This window comes from Plecotus auritus (assembly GCF_963455305.1).
Source record: "Plecotus auritus genome assembly, chromosome: 1".
Classification (NCBI taxonomy): domain Eukaryota; kingdom Metazoa; phylum Chordata; class Mammalia; order Chiroptera; family Vespertilionidae; genus Plecotus; species Plecotus auritus.
Genome location: NC_137770.1, coordinates 149,919,838 through 149,944,397, shown reverse-complemented (window position 1 = coordinate 149,944,397; position 24,560 = coordinate 149,919,838). Strand labels below are relative to the sequence as shown.

The 24,560-nt window shown below is 41.7% G+C and overlaps 1 pseudogene across 1 annotated transcript; it reads left to right on the top strand.

The window, feature by feature from the left end:
* Positions 1–21,483: 21,483 nt before the first annotated feature.
* Positions 21,484–21,942, top strand: LOC308258080 (large ribosomal subunit protein uL23-like; annotated as a pseudogene). Its single transcript has one exon. The product of its transcript is annotated as a large ribosomal subunit protein uL23-like (transcript).
* Positions 21,943–24,560: the final 2,618 nt, after the last annotated feature.

The following is a 24,560-nucleotide window of genomic DNA, read 5'->3' as shown; positions in this document are numbered from 1 at the left end:
TTTGAGAGCCAAATTTTTTAAACTTAAACTTCTTCTAACACCACTTCTTCAAAATAAACTTGCCTAGGCTGTGGTATTTTGTGGAAGAGCCACACTCAAGGGGCCAAAGAGCCACATGAGGCTCACGAGCTGCAGTTTGCCAACCACGGGCCTAGAGAGAGCTCTGCCTCCTCAGATTCATCTGGGTGTTTGTTGTTTGGGTGTTTCTTGTTTGCATTTGTTGGATAATTGTTGTTTGCATTCATCTCTGGGTGTGTGTTGTTTGCATTTTTTGGATTAGTTGTTGTTTTTTGGAGTTTTCTCTCCATATACATATATTTTCCCCCTTATTTTTTCTTCTCTTTTCTCTCTTACATTTTTTCCTTTTCTCAATATCATTTTTGCACTCTTTTCTCCTTAGTTCTCTTTTCTCTAGTGGTCAGCTTTATTTGGGGTTATTGGTATCATGAATACATTTGTGTTTGGTTCCCTGTACATTGTGTCTTGTCATATTGTATTTTGTGCCTTTAAATCAACATAGGATAGAGAGAGAGCTACATAACCAGACACCCAGAGAGGAGTGATCATGGGGAGACAAAGAAACAGCCCCCATACGAAAGAGAGGAGGAATCACCAGAAAAGGAAGTAAACAAAATGGAAGCAAGCAATATGTCAGAGAAAGAATTCAGAGCAATGGTCATAAGGACACTGAAAAGGATGGAAGACAAATTCAAAAATATGTGTAAGAACAAGAGGAAATGAAGAACCAAGAAGAAATGAAAAATGACATTGCTGCAATAAAGAACACAATAGAAAGCATCATCAGTAGACTAGAAGAAGCGGAGGACTGCATCAGTGAGCTAGAAGACAAGGTAGGAAAAAATACCCAAGAAGAGCCACAACTGGAAAAAAAAAAACTTAAAAAACAGGAGGAGAGCCTAAGGTAGCCGTGGGCAAACTACGGCCCGTGGGCTGGATCTGGCCCATTCGGCTGTTCTATCCAGCCTGTGGAGCCGAAAGAGCGGAGGGTTCTCTTGCTCTCCCCTCCGCTCCTTCACCAGCAGCAGTGTTAACACGGCAACGTCGGGAAACACGGCCGCAGCTCCTTCTTCTGAGTGGGCGGATTTATATCCGCCCATTCAGTACAAGGAACAACCTCTCAGTCTTCCAGAGGCTCCTTGTAATGCCCGCGGACGCGTCCCCCGACATCACCCTGTGAATGCGTAGACACGTTATCGTGGTGATGTAGGGAGACACGCCCCTGGAGAGCACAGTATCAGAGCATTAGCTAAAAAGGAGACCAACAACACTGTTCCCACTGAAGTTGATGTTTTAAAGACCAAAAACCTTTCAACCCAGTCTACATTGCCATCTACATCTACGTCCCGGGCATAATTTGGAAGTTGCACTAAAGAAAATGTTTAATTTACTGTTTACACATTTTGTTCTTTTCCATTTGTTTTAGTTTTAAATTATTTTATTATATTTAAGTTTAATTTGAAAGGCTTTTGTACCTTTCTTTTGTTAGGCAATTTTATTTTGCCTTTGCCATCTTCAATATAAGGTATGTTATTGTGCTATGATTCCTCCACTTTTTGAAGTTTCAAATTATAATAACTAGTGTTTACATTCTTCTTGTTAAAATATTTGAAATGAATAAAACTATTGAAATAAAACAAAAGACCATACCCTTTTATGTAATGATGTTTACTTTGAATTTATATTAGTTCACACAAACACTCCATCCATGCTTTTGTTCCAGCCCTCCGGTCCAGTTTAAGAACCCATTGTGGCCCTCGAGTAAAAAAGTTTGCCCACCCCTGGCCTAAGGGAACTTTGGGACAACACAAAACAAAACAACATCCGCATAATAGGGGTCCCAGAAGGAGAGGAAACTGAGCAAGGAATATAAAACATGTTTGAAGAAATAATGACAGAAAACTCTGATATTAGGAAGAAAAGAACTCACACAAGTCCAAGAAGCTCACAGAGTCCCAAACAAGATGAACCCAAAAGACCGACACCAAGACACATTATAATTAAATTAGAGGCCCAGCGCACATGAAATCATGTGCAGTTAGGGTCCCTAGGCCATCTTCTCCCCACCACCACCTCTTGGTTTTCTGTGGTTCCCCATCGCAGCATGGCTCCGGTTCCCCAGAGCCTGTGGGCCAGGTGGAGGGACCAAGTGATTGCTGTTCTGCCCTCTCCCCACCCTGCTGCTACTCACCTGGGTTTGCTGTGGTTCCCCGTTTGCCAAACAGCAATTGGAGCCTGAGGGCCAGGAGAGGGACCAAGAGGTTGACTGTTCCACCTGGCTTGCCAGTCCCACCCTGCTGCCGCTCACCTCAGTTCCCTGTGGTTCCCTGATCACACATGGCTCCAGTTCTCTGGAGCTTGTGGCTGGAGAGAGGAACCAAGAGGTCGCTGGTCCACCTTCTCCCCACCCTGCTGCCACTCACCTGGGTTCACTGTGGTTCCCTGTTCACCAAGGTGCAATTGGAGCCTGAGGGCTGGGGGAGGGACCAAGAGGTTTACAGTTCTGCCTGGCTTGCCAGTCCCACCGTGCTGCCACTTATCTCAGTTCCCTGTGGTTCCCTGATCACTGCATGGCTCCAGTTCCCCAGAGCCTATGTCCAGAGGGAGGGGCCAAGAGGTCACTGTTCCGCCCAGCTTGCCAGTCCCATCCTGCTGCCACTCACCTCAGTTCCCTGTGGTTTGCTTATCACAGCATGGCTCCAGTTCCACGGAGCTTGTGGCAGGGGGAAGGGACCAAGAGGTCACCATTCCACCCTCTCACCAGTCCCACCCTGCTGCTCTGTTCACTGTGGTTCCCTGTTCACCATGCTACGATCAGACACTGTGGGCCGGGTGGAGTGGGGAAGGGATTGAGAGGTGCTCAATGCACCTCATGGTGACCAGTCGAATGGTCATTTGGTCATCATGATCACTGCTTTTTTCTATACAGAATTGGTAAACACCAATGACAAAGTAACAATTTTAAAGGCTGCCAGAGAGACAGAAAGTTACCTACAAGGGATCTCTCATCAGACTATCGATTGATTTCTTTTTTTTTTAAATAAATCTTTATTCAGATTATTACAATTATTTCTCCTTTTTCCCCCCATAGCTCCCCTCCCCCCCTTTCCCACCCCACCTTCTGCCCTGACCTCCCCCCCACTGTCCTCATCCATAGGTGTATGATTTTTGTCCATTCTCTTCATGAACCCCCCATACCCCTTTCCCCCTGAGAATTATCAGTCCACTCCCTTTCTATGCCCCTGATTCTATTATATTCACCAGATTATTCTGCTCCTCAGGTTTTTAATTCACTTGATTTTTAGGTTCGCTTGTTGATAGATATGTATTTGTTGTTCATAATTTTTCTCTTTACTTTTTTCTTCTTCCTCTTCTTTAAGAATACCTTTCAGCATTTCATATAATACTGGTTTGGTGATGATGTACTCCTTCAGCTTTTTCTTATCTGTGAAGCTCTTTATCTGCCCTTCAATTCTGAATGATAGCTTTGCTGGGTAGAGTAATCTTGGTTGTAGGTTCTTGCTATTCATCACATTGAACATTTCTTGCCACTCCTGTCTGGCCTGCATAGTTTCTGTTGAGAAGTCAGCTGACAGTCGTATGGGTGCTCCCTTGTAGGTAATTAACTGTTTTTCTCTTGCTGCTTTTAAGATTCTCTCTTTGTCTTTTGCTCTTGGCATTTTAATGATGATGTGTCTTGGTGTGGTCCTCTTTGGATTCCTTTTGTTTGGGGTTCTGTGGGCTTCCTGGACTTGTAAGTCTATTTCTTTCACCAGGTGGGGGAAGTTTTCGGTCATTATTTCTTCAAATAGGTTTTCAGTATCTTGCTCTCTCTCTTCTTCTGGCACCCCCATAATTCTGATGTTGGTACGCTTGAAGTTGTCCCAGAGTCTTCTTACATTATCTTCAACTTTTTGAATTTTTTTTTTTGCTTTTTGCTTTTTCGGTTGAGTGTTTTTTGCTTCTTTGTATTTCAATTCTTTGACTTGATTCTTGGGTTCCTCTATTCTGTTTCTGGGTCTCTGTATAATATTTTTTATTTCAGTCAGTGTATGTTTAATTTCAAGTTCGTCCTTTTTCATATCTTCGAGGGTCTCGTTATATTTATCGGCCTTTTCTAGGATATTCTTAAAAAGTCTTATAACCGTGGTTTTGAATTCTATATCCAGTCGTTTGTTTTCCTCCATTTCTTTCGTTTGTGATCTGATTCTTTGACCCCGCATTTTCACTGATTCCCTGAGTTGGTAAGGTAGATATTTGTGCTAGGTTTCCAATATGGCCCAGTGGGTCTGCTTCCCCAGTTAACCTGAGGTGGAACTCTTGGTGCACCCCTTTGTGGACTGTGCGTACAGCCTTGTTGTAATTAAGTCTTTATTGTTGTTGGTATCACTGGGAAGAATTGACCTCCGGGTCAGTTGGCTGTAAGGATCAGCTGTGTCTATGCTGGGAGAAGCCCGGTGCTGGAGACAGCCCTATAGGATTAGACTTGCCAAATTGCAATAGCCTCTGTGCTCAGCTTGGATGGGGTGGAGCCTCAGTCTTGGCTTCCTGTCAGTCCCGCCCCTGCTCGCATGTGCACTTTCAGTCCTCCGCCTTCCCCAGCTTGAGTCTCTGCCTGAGAGTCCAGACTCCCCCCACAAGAGCGTGGGTCCCCAGGGGCTCGCCTGGAACCGGGGTTCACTGCAGTCAGAACTGGGGCACAGTGCCGTCAGGAGCCTCTGACTCCCCTCCACCAGGGAAAGCCCGCGGCAACCTCCGCAGCCCTTGTGCGCACCGGCGCGGGCGCGGTTTCAGTCCTCTGCCTTCCCCGGCTCCCGAGTCTCCGCCCGAGAGTCCAGAATCCCCCCACAAGAGCGTGGGTCCCCAGGGGCTCGCCTGGAACTGGGGTTCACTGCAGTCAGAACTGGGGCTCAGTGCAGTCAGAATCCTCTGACTCCCCTCCACTAGGGAAAGCCTGTGGCAACCCCCGCAGCCTTTGTGCGCACCGGCGCACGCGCGCGCGTGTGCACTTTCAGTCCTCCGCCTTCCCCGGCTCCCGAGTCTCCGCTCGAGAGTCCAGACTCCCCCCACAAGAGCATGGGTCCCCAGGGGCTCGCCTGGAACCGGGGTTCACTGCAGTCAGAACTGGGGCTCAGTGAAGTCAGGATCCTCTGACTCCCTTCCACTAGGGAAAGCCTATGGCAACCTCCGCAGCCTTTGTGCGCACTGGCCCGCGTGCGCCTTCAGATTTCTGCCTTTCCCAGCTCGAGTCTCCGCCCGAGAGTCCAGACTCCCCCCGTAAGAGCGTGGGTCCCCAGGGGTTCGCCTGGAACTGGGGTTCAGTGCAGTCAGAACTGGGGTTCAGTGCGGTCGGAGGCTTCCTTCCCCCTTCCGCCAGAGGAAGTCAGCCAGGCTCTCAGCCGCCCTTCCTCTCTGCGCGCACAAAGCCCCTTTGCCGTACCTCCAATTCTCTGTGAGCTTTTCTCCTTCCTTCTAGTTGTAGAATTTTCACTCAGCCTGCTTTCCTGTGGTTCTGGATGGTGTCCGTTCTGTCTTTTAGTTGTAGTTTTGAAATTGTTGTGCGAGGCAGCAGTTTAGGTGTTTACCTATGCCGCCATCTTGGTTTCTCTCTCTCGATTGATTTCTTAACAGAAACACATCAGGCCAGAAGGGAATGGATGAAATATACAAAGTCATGTAAAGCAGGGGTCTGAATCCAAGAATACTGTATCCAGAAAGGCTACCAATCAAAGTTGTGGGTGAAATCAAGAGCTTCAAAGACAAAAAAATGACTATAGGAGTTTATTACCACCAGACCTGCAATACAAGAAATTCTAAAGGGTCTGCTGTAAAAACAAGAAATAGGAAGGGAAGAAGGAACACAGCCCTCCTATATAATAATCCTATATAATAAAGAGGTAATATGCAAATTGACCCTCATGTCCTTGCACAAGATGGCCACCCCCATGTGGTCAAAGATGGCTGCCACAAGATGGCCAGCAGGGGAGGGTAGTTGTGGGCAATCAGGCCAGCAGGGGAGGGCAGTTAGGGGCGACCAGGCCATTAGGGAAGGGCAATTGGGGGGGGAAACCAGGTCTGAAGGGGATGGCAGTTAGGGGGGACCAGGCCAGCAGGGAAGGGCAGTTGGGGGTTACTGGGTCAGTAGGGGAGAGCAGTTGGGGGCAATTGGCCTGTCAGGGGAGCAGTTAGGCATCGATCAGGCTGGCAGGGGAGTGGTTAGGGGGTGATCAGGCAGGCAGGCAGGCGAGTGGTTGGGAACCAGCAGTCCTGGATTGTGAGAGGGATGTCTGTCTGCCAGTTTAGGCCTGATCCCACAGGCAGTCAGACATCCCCCGAGGGGTACCAGATTGGAGAGGGTACAGGCTGGGCTAAGGGACAACCCCGCTTCCCCCATGCATGAATTTTGTGCACCGGGCCTCTAATTAGGAATAAAAATGGCAACATCCAAGTACCTATCAATAATAACTTTAAATGTAAATGGATTAAATGCCCCAATCAAAAGACATAGGGTGGCTGAGTGGATAAGAAAACATGACACATATATCTGCTGTCTATAGGAGACCCACCTCAGAACAAAGGACTCACACAGACTGATGGTGAAGGGATGGAAAAAGGTTTCTCAGGCAAATGGAAATGAAAAAAAAGCTGGGGTAGCAATACTTATATCTGACAAATTAGACCTCAAAGTGAAGGCCATAACAAGAGATAAAAAAGGCCACTTCATAATACTAAAGGGAGCAATTTAACAAGAAGATATAACTCGGGTAAACATATATGCACCCAATACAGGAACACCCAAATACATAAAACAGCTTCTGGAAGATATCAAGGTAGAGATTGACAGCAATACAGTCATAGTAGGGGACTTTAATATCCCACTAACACCACTGGATAAATCCTCTAAACAAAAAAATCATCAAAGAAACAGCAATCCCAAATGACTCACTAGATAAGAGGAATTAATTGACATCTTCAGAACATTTCACCCAAAGCCACAGAATATACGTTCTTCTCAAGTGGACATGTGACATTTTCAAAGATAGACCATATATTGGGACACAGGCAAAGTCTCTTCAAATTCAAGAAGAGAGAAATCATATCAAGCATCTTCTCAAATCACAATGGCATAAAATTAGAAATCAACTACAATAAAAACAATGAAAAAAATCAAACATCTGGAGGCTAATTAGCATGCTATTAAACAATTAATGGGTTACCAAAGATATCAAAGAAGAAATAAAAAGCAACAAACGACAATGAAAACACAAAAATCCAAAATCTATGGGACACAGTGAAAGCAGTCCTGAGAGGGGAGTTCATAGTTCTACAGGCCTACCTCAAAAAAAAAACCAAAACAAACAAACAAAAAAACAAGAAAAAAATGGTAATAAATCATCTAACTCTACAACTTAAAGAAGTAGAAAGGGAGCAACAAGAAAAGCCCACAGAAACCAGAAGAAAGGAGATAATAAAGATCAGGACAGAAATGAATGACATAGAGATAAAAAAAACAATACAAAAGATCAACAAAACCAAGAGCTGGTTCTTGGAAAGGATACAAGATTGATGAACCTCTAGCCAGGCTCACCAAGAAGCAAAGAGAGAGGACCCAAATAAACAAAATCAGAAATGAAAGAGAAGAAAGAACAACAGACCCCACAGAAATACAAAGGATTGTTAAAAAATACTATGGACAACTCTATTCCAACAAACTGGAAAACCTGGAGGAAATGGACATATTCCCAGAAAAATACAACCTTCCAAAACTCAATCAGGAAGATTCTAAAAATCTCAATAGGCCAATAACTATGGAAGAAATTGAAGCAGTCATCAAGAAGCTTCCAGCAAACAAAAGCCCAGGGCCAGAAGGCTTCAAAGGGGAGTTTTACCAAACATTCAAGAAAGAAGTAAATCCTATCCTCCTCAGACTATTCAAAAAAATTCAAGAGGAAGGAACACTTCGAAGCTCATTCTATGAAGCCAACATCAACCTAATACCAAAACCAGATAAAGACAGCACAATGAAAGAGAATTACAGGCCAATATCCTCATGAACATAGATGCCAAAATCATCAACAAAATTCTAGCAAATCGGATCCAGCAGTACATCAAAAAGGTCATACAACATGACCAAGTAGGATTTATCCTGGGGATGCAAGGATGGTACAATATCCACGAATCAATAAAAGAGATACATCACATAAACAAATTGAGAGATAAAAATCACATAGTCATATATATTGATGCAAAAAAGCATTTGACAAAACCCAACACCCTTTCTTGATAAAAACTCTCAGCAGGGTGGGAATAGAAGGATCATACCTCAACATAATAAAAGCCATATATGACAAACCCACAGCCAACATCATACTCAATGGGCAAAAACTAAAACCATTTCCCCTAAGAACAAGAAAAAGACAGGGATGCCCACTCTCACCACCCCTGTTCAACACAGTACTGGAAGTATTAGCCATTGCAATTAGACAAGAAGAAGAAATAAAAGGCATTGAAATTGGAAGAGAAGATGTAAAACTGTCCTTATTCATAGATGACATGATTCTCTACATCGAAAACCCTAAAGACTCCATAAAAAAACTATTAGACTTAATAAATGAATTTGGCAATGTAGCAGGATACAAAATTAATGCCAAGAAATCTATGGCATTTCTATACTCCAATAGCAAACTTACAGAAAGAGAGACTAAAAAAGCAATCCCTTTTACCATCGCACCAAAAAAATTAAGATAACTAGGAATAAAGTTAACTAAGGAGGTAAAAGACCTATACACAGAAAACTACAGGACACCGAAAAAAAAGATAGAGGAAGACATAAAAAGATAGAAGAACATACTGTGTTCATGGATTGGTAGAATCAACATCATCAAATGTCCATACTACCCAAAGCAATCTATAGATTCAATGCACTCCCCATTAAAATACCAATGCCATATTTCACAGACCTAGAAAGCACTCTCCAGATATTCATCTGGAATAAAAAAAGACCCAGAATAGCCACAGCAATCCTGAGAAAGAAGAACAAAGTAGGAGGGATCTCAATACCAGATTTCAAGCTGTACTACAAAGCCACTGTTCTCAAAACAGCCTGGTACTGGCACAAGAACAGACATATAGACCAATGGAATAAAATAGAGAACCCAGAAATCGACCCAAATCACTTATGCTCAATTAATATTTGACAAAGGAGGCATGAACACACAATGGAGTCAAGACAGTCTCTTCAATAAATGGTGTTGGGAAAATTGGACAGATACCTGCAAAAAAAATGAAACAAACCACCATCTTACACCATACACAAAAATTAACTCAAAATGGATACAGGACTTAAATATAAGACATGAAACCATAAAAATACTAGAGGAATCCACAGGCAGCGAAATCTCAGACATATGCTGAAACAATTTCTTCACCGATACCGCTCCTAGGGCAATGGAAACTAAAGAGAAAATAAACAAATGGGACTACATCAAAATAAAAAGCTTTTGCACAGCAAAAGAAACCATCAACAAAACAACAAGAAAGCCCACTGCATGGGAGAACATATTTGCAAATGTTATCACTGATAAAGGTTTAATCTCCAACATTTATAGGGAACTCATACACCCTAATAAAAGGAAAATAAATGATCCAATAAAAAAATGGGGAACAGACCTAAATAGATACTTTTCGAAAGAAGACAGAAGGAAGGCTAAGAGACATATGAAAACATGCTCAAAGTCACTAATTATCTGAGCGATGCAAATCAAAACCACAATGCGGTACCATCTCACACTTGTCAGAATGGCAATCATCAACAAATCGATAAATGACAAGTACTGGAGAGGATGCGGAGAAAATAAACCCTCGTTCACTGCTGGTGGGAATGCAGACTGGTGCAGGCACTGTGGAGAACAGTATGGAGTTTCCTCAAAAAACTAAAAATGGAACTCCCATTTGACCCAGTGATCCCACTTCTAGGAATATATCCCAAGAAACTAGAAACACCAGTCAGAAAGGATATATGCACCCCTATGTTCATAGCAGCACAATTCACCGTAGCTAAGATTTGAAAACAGCCTAAATGCCCATCAGAAGATGAGTGGATTAGAAAACTATGGTACATCTACACAATGGAATACTACGCTGCTATAAAAAAAGGAATTCTTACCATTTGCAGCAGCATGGATGGAACTGGAGAGCATTATGCTAAGTGAAATAAGCCAGGCAATGAAAGAAAGATACCACATGATCTCACTCATTTACGGAAAATAAAGAACATTATAACCTGATGAATAAAAAGATAGACACAGAGGCATTAAAGCATCGAACAGACTGTCACATTACCACGGGAAGGCTGGGGAGTGTTGGGGAGGAGGGGAAAGAGACCAATGGAAGGACTTGTATGCATTCATATAAGCACAACCAATGGACACAAGACACTGCGGGGGTGGGATGAGGGCATGTGATAGCGGGTAGGGAGGCTGGGGGAAGGTCAATGGGGAAAAAGAAGGAGATATATGTACTACTATGTGTAATACTTTAAACAATAAAATAAATTTAAAAAAATTCAAACACTTGGAAGCTGAATAGCATGCTATTAAACAATGAGTGGGTTACTAAAGAGATCAAAGAAGAAATTAGAAACATCCTGGAAACTAATGACAATAAAAACACAACAATCCAAAATCTATGGGACACAATGAAAGCAATCCTGAGAGGGAAGTTTATAGCATTACATGCCTACCTCTAAAAACAAGAAAAAAATGGTAATAAATCATCTAACTCTACAACTTAAAGAATTAGAAAGAGAGCAACAAGAAAAGCCCACAGTAACCAGAAGGAAGGAGATAATAAAGATTAGAGCAGAAATGAATGACATAGAGGTAAAAAAAAAAACAGTACAAAAGATCAACAAAACCAAGAGCTGGTTCTTTTTTTTATATATTTTATTGATTTTTTTACAGAGAGAAAGGAAGAGGGATAGAGGGTCAGAAACATCGATGAGAGAGAAACATCGATCAGCTGCCTCCTGCACACTCCCCACTGGGGATGTGCCCGCAACCAAGTTACATGCCCTTGACCGGAATCGAACCCGGGACCTTTCAGTCCGCAGGCTGACGCTCTATCCACTGAGCCAAACCGGTTTTGGCAAGAGCTGGTTCTTTGAAAGGATAAACAAGATTAATGAAAATCTAGCCAGGCTCATCAAGAAGCAAAGAGAGAGGACCCAAATAAATAAAATCAGAAATGAAAGAGGCAAAATAACAACAGACCCCACAGAAATACAAAGGATTATTAAAAAATACTATGGACAACTCTATTCCAACAAACTGGAAAACCTGGAGGAAATGGACATATTCCCAGAAAAATACAACCTTCCAAAACTCAATCAGGAAGATTCTAAAAATCTCAATAGGCCAATAACTATGGAAGAAATTGAAGCAGTCATAAAAAAGCTTCCAGCAAACAAAAGCCCGGGGCCAGAAGGCTTCAAAGGGGAGTTTTACCAAGCATTCAAGGAAGAAGTAAATCCTATCCTCCTCAGACTATTCAAAAAAATTCAAGAGGAAGTAACACTTCGAAGCTCATTCTATGAAGCCAACATCACCCTAATACCAAAATCAGATAAAGACACCACAATGTAAAGGAATTACAGGCCAATATCCCTCATGAACATAGATGCCAAAATCATCACCAAAATTCTAGCAAATCGGATCCAGCAGTACATCAAAAAGGTCATAAACCATGACCAAGTAGGATTTATCATAGGGATGCAAGGATGGTACAATATCCACGAATCAATAAAAGTGATACATCACATAAACAAATTGAGAGATAAAAATCACATAGTCATATATATTGATGCAAAAAAGCATTTGACAAAACCCAACACCCTTTCTTGATAAAAACTCTCAGCAAGGTGGGAATAGAAGGATCATACCTCAACATAATAAAAGCCATATATGACAAACCCACAGCCAACATCATACTCAATGGGCAAAAACTAAAACCATTTCCCCTAAGAAGAGGAACAAGACAGGGATGCCCACTCTCACCACTCCTGTTCAACATAGTATTGGAAGTACTAGCAATCTGATCAGACATGAAGGAGAAATAAAAGGCATCCAAATTGGAAAATAAGATGTAAAACTGTTCTTATTTGCAGATGACGTGATACTCTACATAGAAAACCCTAAAGACTCCATAAAAAATTTATTAGACTTAATAAATGAATTTGGCAATGCAGCAGGATACAAAATTAATGCCAAGAAATCTATAGCATTCCTATCCACCAATAGTGAACTTACAGAAAGAGAGACTAAAAAAGCAATCCCATTTACCATTGCACCAAAACAATTAAGATACCTAGGAATAAACTTAACTAAGGAGGTAAAAGACCTATAAGCGGAAAACTATAGGACACTGAAAAAAGATATAGAGGAAGACGTAAACAGATGGAAGAACTTACCATGTTCATGGATTGGTAGAATCAACATCATTAAAATGTCCATACTACCCAAAGCAATCTATAGATTCAATGCACTCCCCATTAAAATACCAATGGCATATTTCACAGACATAGATCAAACTTCCCCAAAATTCATCTGGAAAAAAAAAAGACCCCGAATAGCTGCATCAATTCTGAGAAATAAGAACAAAGTAGGTGGGATCTTAATACCAGATATCAAGCTGTACTACAAAGCCACTGTTCTCAAAACAGCCTGGTACTGGCACAAGAACAGACATATAAATCAATGGAATAGAATAGAGAATCCAGATATCGACCCAAACCACTATGCTCAATTAATATTTGAAAAAGGAGGCATGAACATACAATGGAGTCAACACAGTGTCTTCAGTAAATGGTGTTGGGAAAATTGGACAGATACATGCAAAAAAAATGAAACTATACCACCAACTTACACCATACACAAAAATAAACTCAAAATGGATAAAGGACTTAATGGATAATACGGGAAACCCTAAAAATCTTAGAGGAATCCACAGGCAGCAAAATCTCAGACATATGCTGAAGCAATTTCTTCACTGATACTGCTCCTAGGGCAATGGAAACTAAAGAGAAAATAAACAAATGGGACTACATCAAAATAAAAAGCTTTTGCACAGCAAAAGAAACCATCAACAAAACAACAAGAAAGCCCACTGCATGGGAGAACATATTTGCCAATGTTATCACTGATAAAGGTTTAATCTCCAATATTTACAGGGAACTCATACAACTTAAAAAAAGGAAGATAAACAACCCAATAAAAAAAAGGGGGGGAAATGAACCTAAATAGATACTTTTTGAAAGAAGACAGAAGGAAGGCTAAGAGACATATGAAAACATGCTTTAAGTCACTAATAATCCGAGAGATGCAAATCAAAATGACAATGTGGTACCATCTCACACCTGTCAGAATGGCAATCATCAAATCAACAAATGACAAGTACTGGAGAGGATGCGGAGAAAAAGGAACCCTCGTGCACTGCTGGTGGCAATGCAGACTGGTTCAGCCACTGTGGAAAACAGTATGGAGTTTCCTCAAAAAACTAAAAATGGAACTCCCATTTGACCCAGTGATCCCAGTTCTCGGAATATATCCCAAGAAACTAGAAACACCAATTAGAAAGGATATATGCACCCCTATGTTCATAGCAGCACAATTAACCATAGCTAAGATTTGGAAACAGCCTAAGTGCCCACCAGCAGATGAGTGGATTAAACTGTGCTACATCTACACAATGGAATACTTCGCTGCGGTAAAAAAGAAGGAATTCTTACCATTTGCAACAGCATGGATGGAACTGTAGAGCATTATGCTAAGTGAAATAAGCCAGACAGAGAAAGATAAATATCATACGATATTCCTCATTTATGATATATAATGAACAACATAAACTAATGAACAAAAACAGATCCAGAGACAGAGAAACATTGATCAGACCGTCAAACCTCAGAGAGAAGGTATGGGAGGGTAGGGGTGAGTGGGAGAGATCAACCAAAAAATTTGTATGCATGCATATATGCCTAAGCAATGGACACAGACAACAGGGGGGTAAGGGCATGAGTGGGGGGTTGGGGGGGATAAGAGGGTGTTAAGGACACATATGTAATACCTTAATCAATGAAGAAATTAAAAAAATTTGGGTTATCCTTCTAAAGAAGCATCTCTTGGTTTCACTGTTTTGTGTGTTTTTTTTCCTATTTGTTATTTATTTCTGCTCTAATCTTTATTATTTTATTCCTTCTATTTATTCTGGGCTTTTATTGTTGTTCTCTTTCTAGTTCTTTAAGTTGTAGGGTTAAATAGTTTATTGCTGATTTTTCTTGTTTTTTTGAGGTAAGCTTATAGTGCTATGAACTTCCCTCTGAGGACTGCTTTTGCTGTGTCCCAGAGATTTGGGGTTGTTGTGTGTTCATTTTCATTTGTTTCCATCAAGTTTTTGATTTTCTTCTTGATCTCCTTGGTAACCCATTCATTGTTTAATAACTTGCTATTTAGCCTCTATGCATTTGAATGTTTTGGGGTGTTTTTACTATAGTTGATTCCTAATTTCATTCCACTGTGTTCTGAGAAGATGCTTGATATGATTTCAATCTTCTTGAACTTTTAGAGACTTGTATTGTGCCCTAACATGTGGTCTATCTTTGTCAATGATTTATGTGCACTTGAGAAGAATGTATATTCTGCTGCTTTGGGGTGAAATGTTCTTTAAATGTCAATTAAATCCATCTGATCCAGTGTGTCCTTTTGAGTCACTGTTTCCTTGTCAAATTTTTTTTTAATATATTTTATTGATATCCTTGTCAAATTTTTGTCTGGAAGAACTATCCAGTGATACTATCCCCAGTGTGGTGTTAAAGTCCCCTACTATGACTGCACTGTTGTCGATCTCTCTGTTAAAGTACTATAGAAGTTCTTTTACGTATTTAGGTGCTCCTATATTGGGTGCATATATGTTTACCAGGATTATAACTTTTTAAAAAAAATATATATGTTTAGTGATTTCAGAGAGGGAGAGAGAAAGAAGAGAGAGAGATAGAAACATCAATGATGAGAGAGAATCATTGATCGGCTGCCTCCCGCATGCCTCCCACTGGGGATCAAGCCTGCAATCTGGGCATGTGCCCTTGACCAGAATCGAACCTGGGACCCTTCAATCTGCAGGCCAATGCTCTATCCATTAAGCCAAACCAGCTAGGGCAGGATTATATCTTCTTATTGGATTGATCCCTTTAGTATTATGTAGTGACCTTTGTTGTCTCTTATGATGGTGTTCATTTGGAAGTCTATTTTTTTGGGATATGAGAATTGCTATTCCAGCTTTTTTTTTCTTTTCTATTTGCATGAAAAATATTTTTTCATGCCTTCACTCTCATCCTGTGTGTGTCTTTTGGTCTGAGGTGGATCTCCTGTAGACAGCATATGGTTGGGTCATGTTTTCATATCTATTCAGCTACCCTATGCCTTTTGATTGGAGCCTTTAATCCATTTACATTTAAGGTTATTATTGATAGGTACCTATTTATTGCCATTTTAATTCTGAATGCCCAGGTTTCTTGTTCTGTTCCTTCTTCTCATTACAGCAGTCCCTTTATTATCTCTTGTAATGCTGGCATGATAGTGATGTTCTCCTTTAGCCTTTGTTTGTCCAGAAAGCTCTTTATCTGACGGTCTATTTTGAATGATAGCCTTGTTGTATGTAGTAATCTTTGTTTCAGATCCTTGCTTTCATTATCTTGAGTACTTCATGCCATTCTCTTCTGGCCTTTAGAGTTTCTGATGAGAAATCAGGTATCAGCCTTATGGGAGCTCCTTTGTAGTTAACAGTTTGCTTTTCTCTTGCTGCCTTCAAGATTGTCTCTCTGTATTTATTTTTTGGCATTTTAATTATGACTAGAGGCCCTGTGCATGAAATTCGTGCACAGGGGTGTGTGTCCCTCAGCCCAGCCTTTACCCTCTCCAATCTGGGACCCCTCGAGGGATGTCCAGTGGGATCGGGTCTAAACGGGCAGTCAGACATCCCTATCACAATCCAGGACTGCTGGCTCCCAACCACTCGCCTGCCTGCCTGATTGCCCCTAACCGCTTCTGCCTGCCAGCCTGGTCACCCCCAACTGCCCTCCCCTGCTGGCCTGGTCACCCCTAACTTCCCTCCCTTGCCAGCCTGGTCACCCCTAACTGCTCTCCCCTGCAGGCCTGGTCACCCCCAATTGCCTTCCCTTGTAGGCGTGGTCGCCCCTAACTGCCCTCCCTTGCAGGCCTGGTCCCCCCCCCCCCAACTGCCGTCCCTTGTTGGCCATCTTGTGGTGGCCATCTTGTATGTTGGAGTGATGGTTAATTTGCATATTATCTCTTTATTATATAGGATGTGTTTGGGTGTGGGCCTGTTTGGGTTCTTCTTGCTTGGGGTTCTCTGCGCCTCTTGAACTTGTGTGACGTTTTCCTTTACCAGGTTAGGGAAGTTTTCTGCCATTATTTCTTCAAACACGCTCTCTGTCTCTTTCTACCTTTCTGCCTCTTCTGGCACACCTACTATTCGAATATTGTTATGTTTTCCATTGTCCCACAGCTCCCTTAAACTGTCTTCCTGTTTTTCAATTGTTTTTTTTTTTTTTTTTTTTTTTTTTTTCTATTTGGGTCTCTGATTGAGTGATTTCTTTTCTTTTCTTTTTTTTTGCATTTCTTTTCTTTTTAATTTAAATTCTTAAAGTATTACATATGTCTTCTTCCCCCGCCCCATTGACCTCTCTCCTGCCACTCCCACCCCCAGCACATGCCCTCACCCCCCTTGTGTTTGTGTCCATTGGTTATGCTTATTTGCCTGTATACAAGTCCTTTAGTTGATCTCTTACCCCCTCCCCTCTCCTACCTTCCCTCTGAGGTTTGACAGTTTATTTAATGCTTCTATGTCTCGGGATCTGTTTTTGTTCATCAGCTTATGTTATTCATTATATTTCACAAACGATTGAGATCATGTGATATTTATCTTTCTTTGACTGGCTTATTTCGCTTAGCATAATGCTCTCCAGGTCCATCCATGCTGTTGTGAATGGTAAGAGCTCTTTCTGGGGTGCATTTCTTAAAGATGGACCAGGGATGGGGATGTAGTTACAAAGCTAGAATCTAATCAACACCATTGCATCCTGTTAAGAGAAAGAGGTATGCATAGAGATTAGAAGAATCATAGAATATTTTAAAGCCAGACTCCTGGAAGCAATCATTGGCAATGCCTACCCCCCAATAGAATGCTCTAGGGAAGCCTTCCTTTGCAATTTAAGAGTTCCTCATACTATCATTACTGAGATATTCTTCCTAATGCCAGTGAGCTTCTGCTAAGTGAGCCTCTGCTAGCTTTTCTTTTAAGGATTGGATGCACTGCACAGGTCTGTGTGAGCAATCTGACCTCTAGGCAGGGATGCGTCTTGCTATGGTGTGAATTTTTGTGCCCCTCCCCCCAATTCATATATTGAAATCCAAAACAAGGTGATGGTATTAAGAGGAAGGGGCTTTTGGAGGTAATTAGGTGATGAGGGCAGACCCCTCATGAATGGGATTAGTGTGAGTGATTTTTTTTCAACCCTGTCTTCTAATTCAGTGATTCGGTCCTTGTTTTCCCTTAATCTGCTGTGTATTGCTTCTAATGTGTTCTTTATTTGTGCTATGTCATTCTTTATTTGTTTTCATAATTACTATATCTTTTCTCATGCTGTTGAGCATCTTTACCGCCATTACTGTGAACTCTGTTTTAGATAAATTTCTTATCTCTATTTCATCTATCTCTTCTTCTGGAGAATTCTCTTGTTCTTTCATTTGGGGGTTGTTTCTTTATCTCCTCATTTTGGCTGCCTGTTTGGGTTTGATCTATATTAGATCGATCTGCTGCGTCTCTCAATCTCTAGTGCAAGACAGTGTCAAACTTTTTCTTACTGATTAGATCAGACAAAGACTCAAAGCCTCGAGAGACTGCCTCTGCCTATAGACTGATAGGATTCCTATTTGAATTGCCGTCAAGCAAATCATTCTCAGGTGTGGCAAGAGTTTTTTTTTTTTTCCAACAGGGTGGGGCAGCTGCTTTTGCCTGGAGGCTAGTTATCATTTTTAGTCTCTTAAGTGGCCTCAGGAACTCCGAATTGTGGGGCAAGGTGTTTTCCAATCAGGAAGGTCAAATGTCCTCCGCCCAACTGTTTGTGTGGGTAAGATGTCTTCCACTGCATGAGGGAATGACTCAGTACAGGAAACTGGGGTGGATGCCTTCTGAGCTCTAACCCCTGAGCATCCAATCCTGGTTTCTGCTCACAAAGCTCCAGTCCACTCTGCCCTCCCTCTGCAAGAGCACAGGGTGGGTGGCTCCACAGGGAATTTTGTGCATTGGCCCTTTAAGAGGGTGCCTAGATTTCGAGCCATCTCTCTCTGGCAGATGTCAACTGTGCTGCTTTTCACAGCCAGATGTTATATGGGTACCCTTCTCAGTTCTGGTGCTCTCTGCTAGGGGGCCCAGCTTGGGGATTAGACCCCAGAGATCTCAGTGGTGACCCCCCACAGCTGAGATATCTTTCTGGAACTTCAGTTGCTGTCTATGGGCACCAGCCAGCCCTTTAGTGTCTCCACCCCCCTTACCGGTCTCTATGTGGTCTCCACTTTCGGTCCTCGGGTATCAGGGTTCTCTCCAGCAAGCCTTCTGTTGATTATTCAGGATTTTTTTTGTATTTTAGTTGTAATTCCAGTTTGTTCCTGGGAGCATGTCCATGCAGCATCCACTTACTCCACCGCCATTTTTAATCCCATGATTCTGTTTTACAAATGGGAATTTCTAGTTGCCATCATTTAATTCATTGCTTATATTCATTTCTGGTTACATTAGGAGATTGTCACCATTGTTTAGTTTCAGCGTATATTTAAGTTTTCTAAAAGTAAAATTTGTCTATTTTGTCGAGTGTCAGCAGGTAAGGGAGGAGGGAAGGGAGTTGGCACTTGGTCATATGTTGCCATTTCTCTAGATTTGGGGTATTCTCTCTAGTTGATAAAATTATTCAGAAAAACTTTCAAATCTTCCTTGACACCTTTTCTTGATGTTTAATATTTAACATTATAAAAAGTTTTTGTAAATATTATTTGTATAAGGTATTACTTTCACCTATATTTTTGACATCTACCTAATAAAAGAGTAACATGCTAATTGACTGTACCTTTGCAACGCCCACCAGCCAATCAGGAGTATGCAAATTAACCAAACAAAGATGGCGGGTTAATTTGTATATGCAGGCACCGAGCAACCTGGGATGGGGTGGGATGCTTGCATCATCACCATGGCGATGATACTGGTGTTCCACACCACCTCAGCCGCTCTGGGCCTCTGGGCAGTGTGGGAAGGCAGAAAGGCGGCTCTGGCCAGAGTGAAGTGGTGCTGGCAGCCAGGGGAACAAAGGCCCATTCTTGCATAAATCTTCATTCATGCATCAGGCCACTAGTGTGTGTGTATATATATATATATATATATATATATATATATATATATATTCTTCTATATATTTCACTCCTGATTTTCTAGTCCCAGTCATAATGAAATAATATTATCACTTATGTGAATCAGTTTTTTGGCTTGATAAAATCACTTAAATTTTTAAGTTATAATTTCCTAATACTAACCTTAGAAAAAGTTCCAGAATGGGTATTTAGGCTTTTGAGTGAATTAGTACATTTTTAAAGTCATCATATAAAGAAACAATTATTGTATAACAGGCATTATCCTTCAATCATATGATGCTTAATTTATATAATGTTTGACAAAATTGAATGAGAATATGTTGCTTACATATCTCACATTTGACTAGGGTATTGTTACAAAGTTTTGGGAATGGTGTTGCCTTTGCTTATCTATACTAATAAAAGGGTATTATGTTAACTAGACCAGGAGACCTTCTGGATGTCCTTCTGGACAAAGCCATAGTGGTGGGGCCGAGGCAGAGGCAGTTAGGGGTGATCAGGTCAGGAGGGGAGGGCAGTTGGGGGTGATCAGGCTGGTGTGTGTGGGGGGTGGCAGTTGGGGGCGAGCAGGCCAGCAGGCAGAGTGGTTAGGGGAGATCAGGCAGGCAGGCAGGTGAGCGGTTAGGAGCCAGTGGTTCCAGATTGCAAGAGGGATGTCTGGTAGTGCACGAATTTCATGCACTGGGCCACTAGTTTATTAATAATTAATTAGAAGAGAGTTTTGAAATGTGATCTCCACCTGTAAAATGACTGACATTAAAGATAGACAATGTCCTTTTATAAAAAATTCATTTTGTTTAAATATTAATATCTTACTTTCTGTGAAATGCAATAATTCATTTTGTGTAAATGAGCTAAACATATTATTGTGCTATGATAATCACCAGAACAATGCACTTATTACCTAATAAGTTTTATTAATAATTAAACATGGACTCCCAGCTTATCCAAAACATAACGTAGAAGCATAACATTAAGAAGTTCCCAAATATGTTTGAAATGTGACTATTTGAGGAGTGATATCTAAACTATTCAATAGATATTTGTGAGAGAATTAAAATTTATTGTTTTCTTTTCTAATGTTTATTCTACTAAAAAAAGAATTGACATAATCCTGACTGTAAATCTGGAAACTTGTAAAAGAATCTGATGATTTTTCCCCATCATGTGATTATATAATCTACTATAGTGAGGGAATTGTGCAACTGAGAATTTTCTGGAAGCCAGAAAATTAAAATGAAATTCCTGTTTCAGAACTTTCCTACCCATATGCATTTAATATAGTAAAAGAAAGTGGCTTATAAATATGCATTTTTATATAATTCTAACGTTGCTAAATTTACCATTATTTAAAGCATTTCAGTGCTTAAAAGTGCTTGAAAATCTGCCACTGAGAAAGCTGCCCCTGACCTCTCAGGTCAGAATGGGCAGCAAGATGGTGTTGCTAGCAGGTCGCTCAGGAAGGCACCACACACTGCTAATAAGGTTCCCTGACAGAGGAGACAGTCCTCAACCCACTGTGTCAGAAGTTGTGAGATCAGCAGGACTACTATCTCACTCTTCTTCAATTTCACAGCATTCTAGGGAAAGTAAATTGCAGATTGGCTGATGCATCAGGGTCCACTAGACACTGTAGAAATAATAAAAACATTATCTCAGAAATATAGAAGGAAACTTGTGTCTCAAGAAGTTGAATACATCCAACATGGAGATCCAGAATAATCACTGACACTGCGGCTGCTGTTTGTTATCAAACAAAAGAATAGTCTTTACAATAAAGGACTTCCAAAATGAGAAATTATATATTAAACAACTTTAATATTCTGTAAAACAAAAAAAGAAATATAGAAAACTTAGACACTTGCATTTCTTAATTTATGTATCTTGGTCAGCTTCTCCACAAACTTACCTTATTGTTTATATACTTTATACTTATTAAAATGCACATTAAAAAAATCTGTGGCTTTTTACAAAGATGGCGCTGAAAGCTAAGAAGCCCCTGCCCCTCCCAAAGCCAAAGCCAAAGCAAAGGCTTTGAAGGCAAAGAAAGCAGTGTTGAAAGGCGTCCACAGCCACACAAAAAAAGAAGATCCGCACGTCACCCACCTTCTGACAGCCAAAGACACTAACGCTCCGGAGGCAGCCTTAATATCCTCAGAAGAGCGCACCCAGGAGAAACAAGCTTGCCCACTATGCCATCATCAAGCTCCCCCTGACTACCGAGTCAGCCATGAAGAAGACAGAAGACAATAATACACTGGTGTTCATTGTGGATGTCAAGGCACAGATCAAACAGGCTGTGAGGAAGCTCTATGACATTGATGTGGCCAAAGTCAACACCCTGATCATTCCTGATGGTGAGAAGAAGGCATATGTTCCATTGGCTCCTGATTATGATGCTTTGGATGTTGCCAACAAAATTGGAATCATCTAAACTGAGACCAACTGCCTAATTCTAAATATAAAAATTTTACACTGTAAAAACAAAAAATCTGTGACACTGAACTATAAAAAAGTGATTTTTAATGTTAAAAATTCATATTAGGAGAAACAAAGATGGCAGCATAGGTAAGCACCTAAACTGCTGCCCCACACAACAATTTCAAAACTACAACTAAAAGACAGAACGGACACCATCCAGAACCACAGGAAAGCTGGCTGAGTGAAAATTCTACAACTAGAAGGAAAGAGAAAAGCTCACAGAGAATTGGAGGTATGGCAAAGGGTCTTTGTGCACACAGAGAGGAAGGGCGGCTGAGAGCCTGGCTGACTTTCTCTGGTGGAAGGGGGAAGGAAGCCTCCGACCGCACTGAACCCCAGTTCTAACTGCACTGAACCCCAGTCCCGGGTGAAACCCCATGGACCCAGGCTCATACAGGGGGAGTCTGGACTGTCAGATAGAGAGAAAGGTACCCAAAGACTCGGAGACCCGGGGGAGACCCGGGGGAGCCCCGGCAGACAGGGGTCTGGAGGCACGTGCCAGTGTGCACAAAGGCTATGGAGGTTGCCACAGGCTTTCCCTAGCAGAAGGGAGTCGGAAGCTAACTGCACTGAACCCCAGTTCTGACTGCACTGAACCCCAGTTCCAGGAGAGCCCCTGGGGACCCACACTCTTACGGGGGGGAATCTGGACTCTCGGGCAGAGACTTGGGAGCCGGGGAAGGCAGAGGTCTGGTGGCACGCATGTGCCAGTGCGCACAAAGGCTGCGGAGGTTGCCACAGGCTTTCCCTAGTGGAAGGGAGTCAGAAGCTCCTGACTGCACTTAGCCCCAGTTCTGACTGCACTGAACCCCAGTTCCAGGCGAGCCCCTGGGGACCCACGCTCTTGTGGGGGGAATCTGGACTCTTGGGCAGAGACTCGGGAGCTGGGGAAGGCAGAGGTCTGAAGGCGCGTGCGCGCAAGGGCAAGGCTGACTGGAAGCCAAGACGTCTGCTCCGCCCTGAGACTCCACCCCATCCAAGCTGAGCACAGAGGCTATTGCAATTTGGCAAGTCTAATCCTATAAGGCTGTCTCCAGCACCAAACTTCTCCCAGCAGAGACACAGCTGATCCTTACAGCCAACTCGCCTGCAGGTCAATTCCTCCCAGTGATACCAACAATCAAGATTTAACTACAACTAGGCTGTACACACAGTCCACAAAAGGGTGCACCAAGAGTGTTCACCTCAGGTTAACTGGGGAGGCCGACCCACTGGGCCATATAGGAAACCTAGCACACAAATCTACCCTGCCAACTCAGGGAAACAGTGAAAATGCGGCATCAAAGAAACAGATCACAAACAAAAGAAATGGAGGAAAACAAACGACTGGATAGAGAATTCAAAACCACGGTTATAAGGCTTTTCAAGAATATCCTAGAAAAGGCCGATAAATATAACGAGACCCTTGAAGATATAAAAAAGGACCAACTAGAAATTAAACATACACTGACTGAAATAAAAAATATTATACAGAGACCCAACAACAGACTAGAGGAACACAAGAATCAAGTCAAAGAATTGAAATACAAAGAAGCAAAAAACACTCAACCGAAAAAGCAAAAGGAAAAAAGAATCCAAAAAGTTGAAGATAGTGTAAGAAGCCTCTGGGACAACTTCAAGTGTACCAACATCAGAATTATGGGGGTGCCAGAAGAAGAGAGAGAGCAAGATACTGAAAACCTATTTGAAGAAATAATGACTGAAAACTTCCCCCACCTGGTGAAAGAAATAGACTTACAAGTCCAGGAAGCACACAGAATCCCAAACAAAAGGAATCCAAAGAGGACCACACCAAGACACATCATAATTAAAATGCCAAGAGCAAAAGACAAAGAGAGAATCTTAAAAGCAGCAAGAGAAAAACAGTTAATTACCTACAAGGGAGCACCCATACGATTGTCAGCTGATTTCTCAACAGAAACTACGCAGGCCAGACGGGAGTGGCAAGAAATATTCAAAGTGATGAATAGCAAGAACCTACAACCAAGATTACTCTACCCAGCAAAGCTATCATTCAGAATTGAAGGGCAGATAAAGAGCTTTACAGATAAGAAAAAGCTAAAGGAGTTCATCACCACCAAACCAGTATTATATGAAATGCTGAAAGGTACTCTTAAAGAAGAGGCAGAAGAAAAAAGTAAAGTAAAGAACAACAAATACATATCTATCAACAAGTGAACCTAAAAATCAAGTGAATTAAAAACCTGAGGAGCAGAATAATCTGGTGAATATAATAGAATCAGGGGCATAGAAAGGGAGTGGACTGATAATTCTCAGGGGGAAAGGGGTATGGGCGGTTCAGGAAGAGACTGGACAAAAATCATACACCTATGGATGAGGACAGTGCAGGGGAGGTAAGGGCAGAAGGTGGGGTGGGAACCGGGTGGAGGGGAGCTATGGGGGGAAAAAGGAGAAACAATTGTAATAATCTGAATAAAGATTTATTTAAAAAAATTCATATTAAAACAAATAATAATTAATATTTGAATTCCACAAGGTATTTAATTTTACTTATTTTAACATCAAGAACATTTTATAAAAGGAAAAAAGTATGTGAATCAGAGCTGACAC